Below are 13,008 nucleotides of genomic sequence, written 5' to 3'. Positions count from 1 at the left end.
GCCCACGGTCACAAGGTGGGTCAGTGGCATTGGTGACACCTTTGTCTCTCCCAGCGATACATAGTTTAGTTTTCTGAGGCCTGAGATGGGTTAAGCCTAACTCAAGTTTTTGGGCTCAGTATGGGGTATCTGGATAAAAATGAAGGCCTTGAGGAACACATAGGCTTGGCAGAATTTGAGTTTTTATACATATATATTTTGGGGGGGTAACATTGGTGGTTTTTTTTTTTTCAGTTTTTGTCTATTTACAGTTTAACACTTGTGCAAAATTCTGGATTTGAAGATTTTTTATTTTATCCATTTCAGTTTTTACAGTTGTGGGAAATTATGGGGGTCAGACAATAATTATTTAATGACAGGAGACGCTTGAGATTCAAAAAGTGAAAGCTTTATAACTGTTACAACACAAATGGTCAACAGCACGTCAAAATATATCAAGTCAATATCCTTCAGTCAACCTCTAGTTCTCAAGCAGCCTTCTTCTTTCTTTGCCTGTCTGTAAGTTTCAGTTATTATCCATGGAAATATTTTCCTATCGGTTTGTGTGTGCATGGTGAAATTGCCATTTACCAATAAAAATCTAATCCTTCCAAGCTCAGTTCTCCAGGAGGTCAGCCTAGACGATCTAAAGGTCGTTTCCGGCTTTAAACTTAAACTAGCAACAGAGCCCAGGAGTCCTGGATCTACTGTTCAGGAACCTCAGATAAGAGAGAGTCAGAATGTCTCTCAGAAGGAAATTGATAATGGTTTCAAGGTTGTTGAGGTTGTGAATAGAACTAGTGGAAAAATCCAATGTTATTTCTTTGAATAGATTTGAGAGAAACTATTTTGATCAACATTTTTGACTGAAAAATCCATGGATTTTTTTTTTCAAGAGAAACATTCAAAATGAAACTTTTGTGCCAGATTGTTTTGAATGGAAATTTTGCTTTTTGAAATCTGACAAATGTCAGTATGGAGATCTGGGGGTATTTTTATGCCTTTAAAAAAGAAACATTTCCCCCCTTTTTTTGGACTGAAAAAGAGAGAGACAGTAGAGGTGGGGGCCAGGAAAAGGATTTTTTCCTGGTTTTTGGAAACCCAAATGAAATGAAAATATCAATTTGGGACTAAGATAAAAATTCCAGTTTCTTTTTTTTATTATTTTTTTTAATCAAAAAATTGGAATTGAACGTTTTCAACTGAGACACAAAACTGCATTTTTCGATAGGGGGAAAAATGCTTCTTTGAAAAACTTCAACCAGGTCTAGTTGCAAGAAAGACCTTGAAAAGCCGAGGAACCAAGAGGTTCAAATTTTCAGGATCTAGATAAGACGTTTGGTTGCAAATCGAAAATTCAGACTGAAGTTTGCAAACTCCCAGTGTCAGGGAATCCTGAAGATCTTGATGCCTCTGGTTTTAGGTCCCCGATGGGGGTTTCCTTAAATAAATGAGGTTAAAACCCAACAGATTCCATTGAGTTTTGCTTTGATTGTTTGAAGATCAGGGACGGAGCGAATCAAGGGGAATTAGGGACTAACTTCCTTTGAGGACCTGGACGTAAGGTCCCCCAGGAGATCTGTGGCAGAATGGGGAAGGCCCTAGACTAGTATCCTGGCCATTGTGATGTTCCTCCGCTCTCATTCATTTGGGTTTGCAGATCCCTGTGGAAATCTCAGCCTCTGTCTCCCATCCAGCTGGGTCCAAGCCTTATCTGGCTAGTGGGAATAGAAAGAGTAATTCTGATCAGATTTCCAGCAGTGTAACTCCACTGAATTCCCTGGAGTTACTCCACATTTACAGGTCAGAATCTAGCCCTTGCCCTTCAAACAGGAACATGCTTTCACGTGCCGGGCCAGATTCTGTTCTTGGTATAAATGTGGAGAAGTCACCGCAGATTCATACCAGGGTGACCCAGATCGGCAGCCGTGAGTCAATATTTGCAGAAGTGATTTCCTCCAAAACAGATCGTCCACACCTACACGGCGAGGCCTGGCGTCAGGAGAACAATACTCCCCTTGCTTTGTCATGGCTACAATACATAACACTGCAGTTGCTAAGTCATCACCTTCTGTCACTCTGGTCCCCCAAAGGCCAAAATCAAAAATTGCTCCACCTGGTGGACAGAGATGTAACTGCCTCTAAAAAAATCCTTGCAGGTGAATGAAAGTTGTAACAAACTTTGCCTTGACTCCTGACCGCGGGCGTCCAAGGCGTGTTCATCGTTGACTGCCCAGCTTCAGGTGATCTGCCTGAGCCTCCGTAAGCATCCCCCTCTGACAAGCCCTCGGTGCCCGCAGCTTTGGTCGCACCTCTTCTTGAAGCTGGCCCATTAGCCCTTGATTCCCCCAGAGGCCGGGGGTGTCCAGAATGGGGTGTTGCTCATTGGCTCAAACGGCAGCCGTCAAATCCAGATCGTCCCTGCCTTCCCTCCAGAAAGAATGGTTGTTTGCTCCAGACTCGGTCATGTTTTCTCACCTCTTTAATTTACTTGTTTGTTCATTTTCGGTAGGAGCTCTGTTTTGGGGGAAGGGTATCCCCCAGTATATCCAGGGATTGCCCTCTAGAGCTTCTCTTCCTGGCAGTCATGGCGGTCTCTTTTCAGCTGTCTCTGCAAAGGCACACTCCTCTGCAGAAGCAGAAAGAGAACCCAGGAGTCCTGAGTCACAGCCCCCCCTGCCCCTCCCTGCTCTCCTCACTTGAGCAGGCTCCCCTCCCTGAGCAAGGAGTAAAACCCTGGCATCCTAGGTCCCAAAGCCCCTGCGCTAATGCACTAGACCCCACAGCTCTAACCACACAACCATGCCACGTGGCAGTTCTTAGACCCCAGGCGAGGCGTTCCTTGTGGTGTCAGTGCACCACGCTGTGCGCGTTAGCCTTGCCGGTCTCCTCCTGTTAGCTCGTCACTGCTTGGGGCGGGAGGGCGGGTTTCACAGTGGAGCTGACTTTGCATTCCCGCCCCATCGTGTATTTCCCAGCGGTATCATTCGCCCGCTGCCTTCCCAGCTGGCCTGGCCCCAGACTGCAGCTTTTGGGGGAGCTGCATGCGCGAGCCCCCAGCCCTACGTTTCTGGGCCCAGGCAATGCAAGGCAAAGCCCGTTCAGAGAGCAGGGCTGTGGGCACTGACAGGACTGGATCCCCTGCCATGGGTCGGATCTCAGATGCATGATGGGATGGGGGAGCAGCAGACTGAGCCTGTCCCCACAAACGGGGGGAGAGGGACCCCCCCCGTGCAGCTGCGTGAGGCCAGCTACATGCAAGGGAAGGCCAAGGGGCTGGCAGCCTTGAGGGGAGGAGGGCTGGAGACCAGCTTCGTGCATTCTCGACACCACATGGCACGAGGCCGGCCGGGGGTTATTTTTACTAGGTCTCTGTTAGTACCGTACAAGGGGTGGCCCCGATATAGACACGCTGGAGCCCAGAGGGAGCAGTCAGGCTATGACCTGGCCTGACTCGGCTGCTGTATGAAGGCACACGCGGGCCTGGGAAAGCAGGACCAGCGCACAGAGATCCAGAAATACCAGCAATCTCAGCTGTGTGCTGCCCGCCCCCATTGCAGGCACTCGAGGAGAGGGGTCTTCTGATCAACAGCAATCACAGGGCTGTGCAGTTGGGTAAGAGCTTCCAAGCCAGGGCCAAAGCCAGGGGTAGAACCCAGGAGTCCTGACTCCCAGCTCCCCCACTCTAACCATTAAGATCCCACTCCCCTCCCAGAACCAGGAATAGAGCTCAAGCCCCCATGGCGGGCAGCTCTACCCACAAGACCACATTGCCTCACGGATCAAGTATTTCCCCTGCACAGCAGCTAAGTGTGGTGCCCAGCAGCATGGAGGTGCAAGTTGCCGGCTGGCAGGGTTTTGCCAGCCTTTGGGGAGCAGCCCCTGACTCTCATGGTCCCAGCTCTGCCAGCAACTCCAGCCTCTGGAGAGGCCGTTTTCCCAACAGAAGCTGAAGCAGAGGATAAAGAGGCTGGATCCCTGCTGGGATCGGAGGGGAGGAATTGAAGGCACCAGATCCCTTAAGAGTATAAATCGCAGACCCCATGTGAACTGACTGGAGGCTGCTGGGCATGCTCCCTCCCACAGCAGGGAATAGGGGACTGAGAATCAGGGCTGCTGGGGTCTGGCCCCAGTGCTGGGGCGGTGACTCGTTCTAGTGTGAACCAGGACTCCTAGCCCTGGGGAGGTGAGTGGGCTAGTGTGAACCAGGACTCTTGGGTTCTATCCCTAGATCTCCCACTCTGAGGCTCTATAACCCCAGGCCGAGGAATTCTCAGGCCCGTTTGCCCAGTATCCTGTTTCTGACAGTGGCCAGAACCAGTGGAAGGAACATCCTAATATATGGTTCTCTAGTAGGTGTATTACGGTAGTGCCGAGGAGCACCCTGTCCCAGAGGAGGACCCCATTGTGCCAGGTGCTGTACAGACACAGAACAATCCCTGATACTTACAGACTTGCTCTAATCCTGAAGCAGGAGGTTTAATCTCCCTTCCAAAAGGCCTGCTTGCATTAACCTTACCCTCCATTTCTATCTCCAGTCCCTTTTTGAACCTGGCTGAGTTCTTGGCTTCGGGGCCATCCTGTCGCAGGGAGTTCCACACTCCAAGAGTGCGTTGGGCGAGAAAAGGATTTCCTTGCATTGGTTCTGAATTTTGCTCAAGGACTAGAGATCAAGGTGATGGGTGTAAATAGAGATGTTTGGCTCTGGGGCGTGGTTGGGGAAGGCAATTTCTTTACACCTCTGGCAGGACTAGAAAGGCGCTCTCCCTCTCTGTGTCTGTCTGTGCATGTCTCACACTCTTCTCTCTCTCTCTCTCTCTCTGGGAAGCTTCCCCTATTTATACAGAAGGATTCACTCCCTTCCTCACCCCCGCTTGTGACTAGCACCTTCCAAAGAAATAGCAGAAGCAGAAAATAGCTGGTTTTTATTTGCAAGTGCTTTGCACGCAACCAGCAGGAGCCCAGTTTCATCTGGGAGCTGAAAGGGGATGTCAGATCCAGGCCAACCCTCCTTGCACTCTGCTACTTTCCATGCGCGTACTCAGCTCAAAACCATGCTGGTCCCCTCCCCGCCCACCCAATGAGCATCTCCTTCTCCACCAAGAGCCAAGTCACTCCAGGGGACTGAAATTGCAGCCAGTCGCACTGGGTGAAATCCCTCTTCATGGGAGTGAATTTCACAGCTCCTGCTGGATCACAGGTTAAAACCCTCAGTGGATTTTAATCCAGCAACCTCCCAGAACTTGAAATGCGCCCCGTCCCCGCCCCGGAAGCCTGCACCTCTGGTGGGATGTGAACGCCAGGCTCCTCTGCTCTGGATCATGATGGTGAAGCCGTTCTGGGCCCGTAGAGCACCCAGATGCTCCCACTGTGCCATGGAGAGATGGGAGGGGAGAGCGAACTCCTCTAAACTCTGCCCACACAAGTTTCCGAACTGAGGTGCTGATCATGGTAGATTGTGCAGATAGTCGCGTATGATCCTACTCCACGGGGCTGGCGCTTGACCTTGTCCGTGGGCTCAGCTCTTTCCTGCCTGGAGAAAAGAAATCAGCGGTGTCATCTCCCAAATGACACCCACTGCTGGCATCAAAATGAGAGGTGGTTCGCAGTGAACGGGACCGATCTGCCAGCTTCCCTTACAGGAGGGATGAAATAGTGAGCGGTTGTTGACTTGTAGCACTGTGGCATCGGAGTTCCCCTCTTCCTGAGTGGAGTGGGGCAGGTCACATCTCTCCAAGCTCTTGTTCCAGGCTCTCGGCAGACTCAGGCAGACATTGCTTCCGCTTGAGTCACGTTCCTGCGGTTTTCTTGGTGACCACGACCACCACTTTTTTTTAAAAAATGAAAACGAAGTTGGAGAACAGGAGAAATGCCAGCGTGCTGGGTGGGTGGGTTTCTGAGCCCTGGAGCCGGCTCCCCAAACGTTTCTCTGCTCCTTCCCCATCACTGTTGAATACAAACAATAAACATTCTTGAAATGAAAACTGAGATTAGCACATGACTCCAGGAGCTGGGGCTTGAAGTAAAACATCCCATAGCATGAGAATCGGCAAGGTCACACCTCTCCCCACCCGGCTCCCCATCTTGTTGCCCATCGTCCATTGGAACTTGGTTTTTTATCCCCCTCGGGGGTCATTCTCGCTCCATGAGCATTTCAGTCTGTGGCCGTTTGATGGGATTCGGGGGAGGGGTATTGTTGGACAAAATGAAGCTCTAATTGTAACCGTTGTTACTTTGGGACAGATTGTTCCAAGATGGCTCAACAATCTGAGGGGCTGAGGAAGAGCTGGCCAGAGGAGACACAGCCCTCACTGGGCCCTGGCTGCAACTGGAAAATCCAAACCTAATGCAGGCACTAAGACAGCAGCCGGGTATTTGGGGATAAATGGTCCTTGAGACCTTGGGACATCCAGACTTGAAGAGTAATAATCCCTAGTGCTGGGTTCTGTTACCGGCCTCACCACTGGCTTGCTGGGTCCCTCGGGCACGTGACTGCCCCGCTTTGTGCCTCAGTTTCCCCATGTGTAGGATGGAGGTGATGACAGTGAGCTCCCTTGTAAAGCACTTTGAGATCTGGGGGACTGGAAAGTGCTAGGTATTGTCATATTTTGCAAATACAGAGAAGGGAAGCAAGTCCGTGGTAGAACAGGGGGATAGAACCCAGGAGTCCCAGGGGAAATTCCAGCCAGGAGGAAGGACCCCCCTTGAAGTTCAATTTTAAAACAACTTGAGATGAATCAGCTCCATATGGAACTGCCTAAATCCCCACCCCTTGAATCCAAGCTGGCAGCGCTTAGTCACCTGCCTGCGGTCCCAGCACCTGTGCTTGTGATGAGCTCACTTCGCACACGTTCAAGCGGAGGCAGGGCCGGCTGGTACTTGAATGGGTGAACTCTCCCTGGAAAAGCCAGCAGGGAGCCAGTGGTGCTTGGGAACTCAGCAAGGGGCACTCTCAGCAAGCGAATCCAGGGCCCAGCGGCGCCCCAGGGGACCCAGGGCGGCTGGAGATGCATCGTTTGGGTGACGGCAGCTTTAGTAAAATATCCTGTTGTCCAAAGTCTGACTCCACTAATCACGTTCTTACCCCTCGTGTTTTCAATCGGATACGGATTCTTTTTCACTTCCTGTCCTATTCCTGCGCCCTGCGATATTGCTGTGTGGCAGTTAAACAGCTGCCATTTTCCGTCCCAGAGACGGCTGCATCTTAGTGCTGAATTGGCAATCCCTGTGCAGCAGCCTTGCCGCGGGGCTGGTTAAAAACCTGTTTTGCCCCTCCCCAGAGGGAGCTGCGTTTCAGTGCTGGCTAAACAGGCCTTGTGTAACTTTGCTGTTCAGTTTTTTAACTGCTCCACCTCAGAGGTGGCTGCATCTTAGTGCTAGGTGAAAAAAATTATATACAGCATGCTGCTTACTAAATCATACAGGCTGGAAGTTGCTATAAAAAGGCTTTTTATATGAAATTTAATTAATTCTGGGCTTTCTTTTCCTGCTATTTTCCTTTTAAAGGCATCACCAATTTCCAAGTGATGGAAGAGAATGCTCTGAATTGTGGAGAATTTGGTCATTTTAAAGTATTGTTATTATTTCATTGTCACTCCATTTACATTGTTTTTCTCCAGAACCCCCGGAGATGGTTGGAAAACACACAAAATGATCTGATATTTTCCAGCTCCAGGGAAGTGATGCAAAATGTTTCAGAAAGAGCTTAAATAACTTATTGGAGGGTCTTCCTGTTCTCTGCTCTAGCCCTGAAGCCTAGTTAAAGGCCATTGTTTGAGAGGGGAGTAATGTTTTCCTGATATAACCTCTTCCAAGCAACAGTCGATCCATTCTCCCGCAGAACCGATATTTATGAATTTGTTCGCCATGCGAAGTAGGGATGATGATGTGTTGCTCCCATGTTGGAATGGCTGTTCGTTCGGTCACGTGGAGCTGTTACTGCTTCCTCGCTGGTTGACTCACTAATGCCGTGACCCCACTGGGCGCTATACTTTGGTTATTAGGGATTCACTGCTGTGCCCGGGGGGCTGTTTTCCTGTTCACGCCCCTGGAATTGGATGGCAGTTGGGAAATCTGATCCGTGTGAGTTTGGGTTTAAAACAAGGCAAAGCCATCGGAATGCACTAGTGTGGTCTAGTGGGTCGAGCAGCGTACGGGGAGTCAGGACACCCGAGTTCTAAGCCGACTCCCATCTTGGGGGAATTTAGATTGTAAACTCTGTGGGGCAGAGACTGCCTCCCACTGTCACTCACCCCACATAACGGGGACACCAATCTTGGTCAGGGTCTATGCAGCGCCCGGTATAATGGGCCAAGTTCTCGGTTAGGGTCTCCAGCACCATTGTAATGGTTATAATACTGACCACTGGCAATGCCCATGTAATACATTGATAGCAGATGATGGATAGAAAATAACCCCAAGAGGGGATGGAAGCCAGCCGGCCGGATGTACTGGGTTCTGGCAGGGGCATGTGACTAGTCCCGTGGGGAAGGAGCTCCTTGTTAACTCAGACAGGGGTCTGTGCTGAAATGTCCCAGGGCGGCTGGCGCAAGAGTGTCACCTTTCTGATTAATTAGTCGGTGTCTTACGGTAGCGCCTAGGAGCCCAGACATGGCCCAGGACCCCATTGTGCTGGGCGCTGTACATTATGTATTAGGTGTTTTACGGTAGCGCCTAGGAGCCCAGACATGGCCCAGGACCCCATTGTGCTGGGCGCTGTACATTATGGATTAGGTGTTTTACGGTAGCGCCTAGGAGCCCAGACATGGCCCAGGACCCCATTGTGCTGGGCGCTGTACATTATGTATTAGGTGTTTTACGGTAGCGCCTAGGAGCCCAGACATGGCCCAGGACCCCATTGTGCTGGGCGCTGTACATTATGTATTAGGTGTTTTACGGTAGCGCCTAGGAGCCCAGACATGGCCCAGGACCCCATTGTGCTGGGCGCTGTACATTATGTATTAGGTGTTTTACGGTAGCGCCTAGGAGCCCAGACATGGCCCAGGAACCCATTGTGCTGGGCGCTGTACATTATGTATTAGGTGTTTTACGGTAGCGCCTAGGAGCCCAGACATGGCCCAGGACCCATTGTGCTGGGCGCTGTACATTATGTATTAGGTGTTTTACGGTAGCGCCTAGGAGCCCAGACATGGCCCAGGACCCCATTGTGCTGGGCGCTGTACATTATGTATTAGGTGTTTTACGGTAGCACCAAGGAGCCCAGACATGGCCCAGGACCCCATTGTGCTGGGCGCTGTACATTATGTATTAGGTGTTTTACGGTAGCGCCTAGGAGCCCAGACATGGCCCAGGACCCCATTGTGCTGGGCGCTGTACATTATGTATTAGGTGTTTTACGGTAGCGCCTAGGAGCCCAGACATGGCCCAGGACCCCATTGTGCTGGGCGCTGTACATTATGTATTAGGTGTTTTACGGTAGCGCCTAGGAGCCCAGACATGGCCCAGGAACCCATTGTGCTGGGCGCTGTACATTATGTATTAGGTGTTTTACGGTAGCGCCTAGGAGCCCAGACATGGCCCAGGAACCCATTGTGCTGGGCGCTGTACATTATGTATTAGGTGTCTTACGGTAGCGCCTAGGAGCCCAGACATGGCCCAGGAACCCATTGTGCTGGGCGCTGTACATTATGTATTAGGTGTTTTACGGTAGCGCCTAGGAGCCCAGACACGGCCCAGGACCCCATTGTGCTGGGCGCTGTACATTATGTATTAGGTGTTTTATGGTAGCGCCTAGGAGCCCAGACATGGCCCAGGACCCCATTGTGCTGGGCGCTGTACATTATGTATTAGGTGTTTTACGGTAGCGCCTAGGAGCCCAGACACGGCCCAGGACCCCATTGTGCTGGGCGCTGTACATTATGTATTAGGTGTTTTATGGTAGCGCCTAGGAGCCCAGACATGGCCCAGGACCCCATTGTGCTGGGCGCTGTACATTATGTATTAGGTGTTTTACGGTAGCACCAAGGAGCCCAGACATGGCCCAGGACCCCATTGTGCTGGGCGCTGTACATTATGTATTAGGTGTTTTATGGTAGCGCCTAGGAGCCCAGACATGGCCCAGGACCCCATTGTGCTGGGCGCTGTACATTATGTATTAGGTGTTTTATGGTAGCGCCTAGGAGCCCAGACATGGCCCAGGACCCCATTGTGCTGGGCGCTGTACATTATGTATTAGGTGTTTTATGGTAGCGCCTAGGAGCCCAGACATGGCCCAGGACCCCATTGTGCTGGGCGCTGTCCATTATGGATTAGGGAGCCCAGACATGGAGCCGCACTGTTCTATATGCCATAAAGCTGAGTGCGGATCCTGCTCTGTTCCCCTCAGTAGGGACCATTAGTTACTAGCTGTCCATGTCCCTGTTTGGCTGGGGAGTCCCTGTTATTGCAGCCCTGCTCCCCGCCCGGGTCACACCCACTGGCCTTTGAGATAGCCCCGGTTTGACCTTAGATGTCACATGCTCTGGAGCAGCCAGGCTGAGCAAAGGCGTTCCCGCCGGCATGCTCACCTCCGGCCATGTGGTCAGGGAGAGGCACCCCACACCCGACCCTGGGCTGGGGGAGGACAGGCAGGGGGGCGTCAGAGGCAGGTGAAGGAAGGATCCCTGGTTTGTGGGCCTGGCAGCATGGCCTAGTTGGGGGCGGGGCTGGAAGCCAGGACACCTGGGCTCTATTAGCAATGGAGTCGGTGCGCCATGCTCTTACAGGTATTTTCGGTGCACCCGTCATCATAGGATTGAGTCGCTGTTCTGATGCTCAGCTCCTGGGTCACAGATGCCCCGCACTCCCGACCCGCAGCCCCCCATTATTCCCCCTCTGGACACCCCAAACACACAGTTCTGCCAGTGCCCCGCACTCCCGACCCGCAGCCCCCTGCTATCCCCGCCCTGGGCTCCCACAGTCCCCCCCTGCCAGTGCCCCTCACTCCCGACCCGCAGCTCCCTGCTATCCCCGCCCTGGGCCTCCTGAACAGAGACTGCCAGTCCTGCCCTGCTCTGACCTTCCCTCTTCTCAGTTTCCCATGCATCCTTCTCTGCAGCCAGGCAGCATCTGGAGCAGACCAGGACTCTAGGGCAAAAGTCGTGGGGGAAGAGGAGGCCCCAGCGCTGGGCTTGGGTGCCGATCCTGGTTCGAGGGAGCTCGGGGCCCAGACAGGTCCATCGCAGGCCCAGTTGGGAGGGGCCACAGGAGCTCGTATTGTTTGATACACACGAATAAAGACTAGCTCTGACAGGATGGCTGGAAACAGCCGAACGCCCAGGGCCCCACCCTGCTGAGACAGGGTTTCCGGAGCTGCCACTTAATCTCATTGCTTTCTAAAATCTATTTTTAGGGTCCTCTTTAACTGCTCCAGAATCCAGATGCCCCCGGCCTGGGGGGAGGGGGGGCCCGTGGGGGTGGCTTGGAGGGCTGAGCGTCAGGTTTGGGTCCAGAGCTCCTGGTCTCAGAGCAGGCTCAGCGCCAGGGGACTCCTCCCAAGGAGGCTGGGGTTGCGGGGGGGAGGGAGCTTGGGATGATGTGTGGGGGGGTTGCTGATCAGATGGGGTCTCTGATTGGATGGAGCAGGAGAGAGGGCTCTGATCAGGTGGGGGTCTCTGATTGGATGGGGTCTCTGGATGGAGCAGGAGGGTTCTCTGATCTGATGGGGCTCTCCGGTTGGAGCAGGAGGGGGGTTCTCTGATTGGATGGGGGGTCTCTGATTGGATGGAGCAGGAGAGAGGTCTGTGATGGGGGGGGTTCTCTGATTGGATGGAGCAAGGGGGGGGTCTCTGATCAGATGGGGGTCTCTGATTGGATGAGGGGGCTGGGGAGAGTCACTGATCAGATGGGCAGCTGCTCACCTTGCCTTCCCTTCCTGCCAGCAGGTGCAGGTGGATCTGCCCCCCGGGAGATTTCAGAGAGGGACCTGACCTGACGTGGAGAATCCAGAAGAGACTGGGCACCCCCTGCACCTCCAGACGCTGCCCATGTCCCTGTTCGGCTGGTGAGTCCCTGTTACTGCATCCCTCCTCCCCCCACATCACACCCACTGGCCTTTGAATGCAGGCTGGGTGCCCCAGTGATTGGCAGCCAGTGCCATGGGGGGGGGGGGCGATGCTGAAAGGGCTGCTTCCTTCCTCTGCCTGGCCTGGGGCCTGAGCTGCCCAGGGGCTGAGTAGCTGAGACTGGGACTTGTACCCAGCTCCCCCATGTAGCAAATCGCTGCCTTCTGTTTCCATAGGCACCAGGGACAGGGAAACAACTGCCCCAGGGTGGGATGAGCAATCCCCAAGCAGCATTGCTGTGTTGTGATGAAAACAGCTGCCACGCCCGACCCCAGCCTGGGCTGAGGGATCCCTATGTAAATAGCCCCCACGCCGCACCCCAGAGCTGGCTGCGTTTCTGTGGCGGGTGCGTGTTCCCTGTGAACTGTCTGGCAAAGGCTTTGGGACAGAAAGACTTGCCACCAGGTGATTCCTTCCCCCACCCCCAGCTGAGACATGACCCGTCTGTGGAATTGCATAGGTTGAAGGAGTGAGCTCGGGGGAGGCCCGGGAGTTGGGGGATGGGAACGCAGGGTGATGGGCAATGTGGCTATGCCCGGAGAAGGAAAGGGTTAAGCCCGCAGCAGTGCCAGGCGGAGGGGGATGGGCTTGTGGTTTGCCGGGCGGGCGCCGGCTTCTAGGAAACAGCGTCAGCCCAGTGCAGCGGGCGCAAAGTCACTTCCTCGCGGTGGGCACAACTGCGAACTTCCCCTTGGCGCCTGGCCCGGCCCAGCCGGGTCATGGGGCCAGCCGGGTCTTCAGTGGGGAAGGGGTGCTGTCCTGCCCAGCAGCGATGCTGGCGAAGGCTGGGGCCAGTCTCCACTGCCCATTCCCTCTGCTCAGCGTCCGTACCTGCTGTGCATGCCAGCCCTCCCCCCCTCCATCCCCCCCGGCCATGTCAGTCCTCGCTGGCCAAGGGGCCGGGTGTGAGACAGTGCGCATGACACCGCTAAGGAGTGTGTGCGTGTGAGACGAAGCGCGGGTGTGA

General features: G+C 53.3%; 1 long non-coding RNA gene across 1 annotated transcript; it reads right to left on the bottom strand.

The window, feature by feature from the left end:
* Positions 1 to 372: 372 nt before the first annotated feature.
* LOC119564808 lies at positions 373 to 11,978 on the bottom strand. The gene is made up of 2 exons (XR_005223656.2): positions 11,838 to 11,978; positions 373 to 5,925 (listed from the first exon to the last, which is right to left on the bottom strand). It is a non-coding gene; the product is annotated as an uncharacterized LOC119564808 (long non-coding RNA).
* Between the last annotated feature and the right edge of the window lie 1,030 nt (positions 11,979 to 13,008).

Source organism: Chelonia mydas, chromosome 20, assembly GCF_015237465.2.
Source record: "Chelonia mydas isolate rCheMyd1 chromosome 20, rCheMyd1.pri.v2, whole genome shotgun sequence".
NCBI lineage: Eukaryota > Metazoa > Chordata > Testudines > Cheloniidae > Chelonia > Chelonia mydas.
The sequence above is the reverse complement of the archived record's forward strand: the minus strand, read 5'-3'. Positions and strand labels throughout refer to the sequence as shown.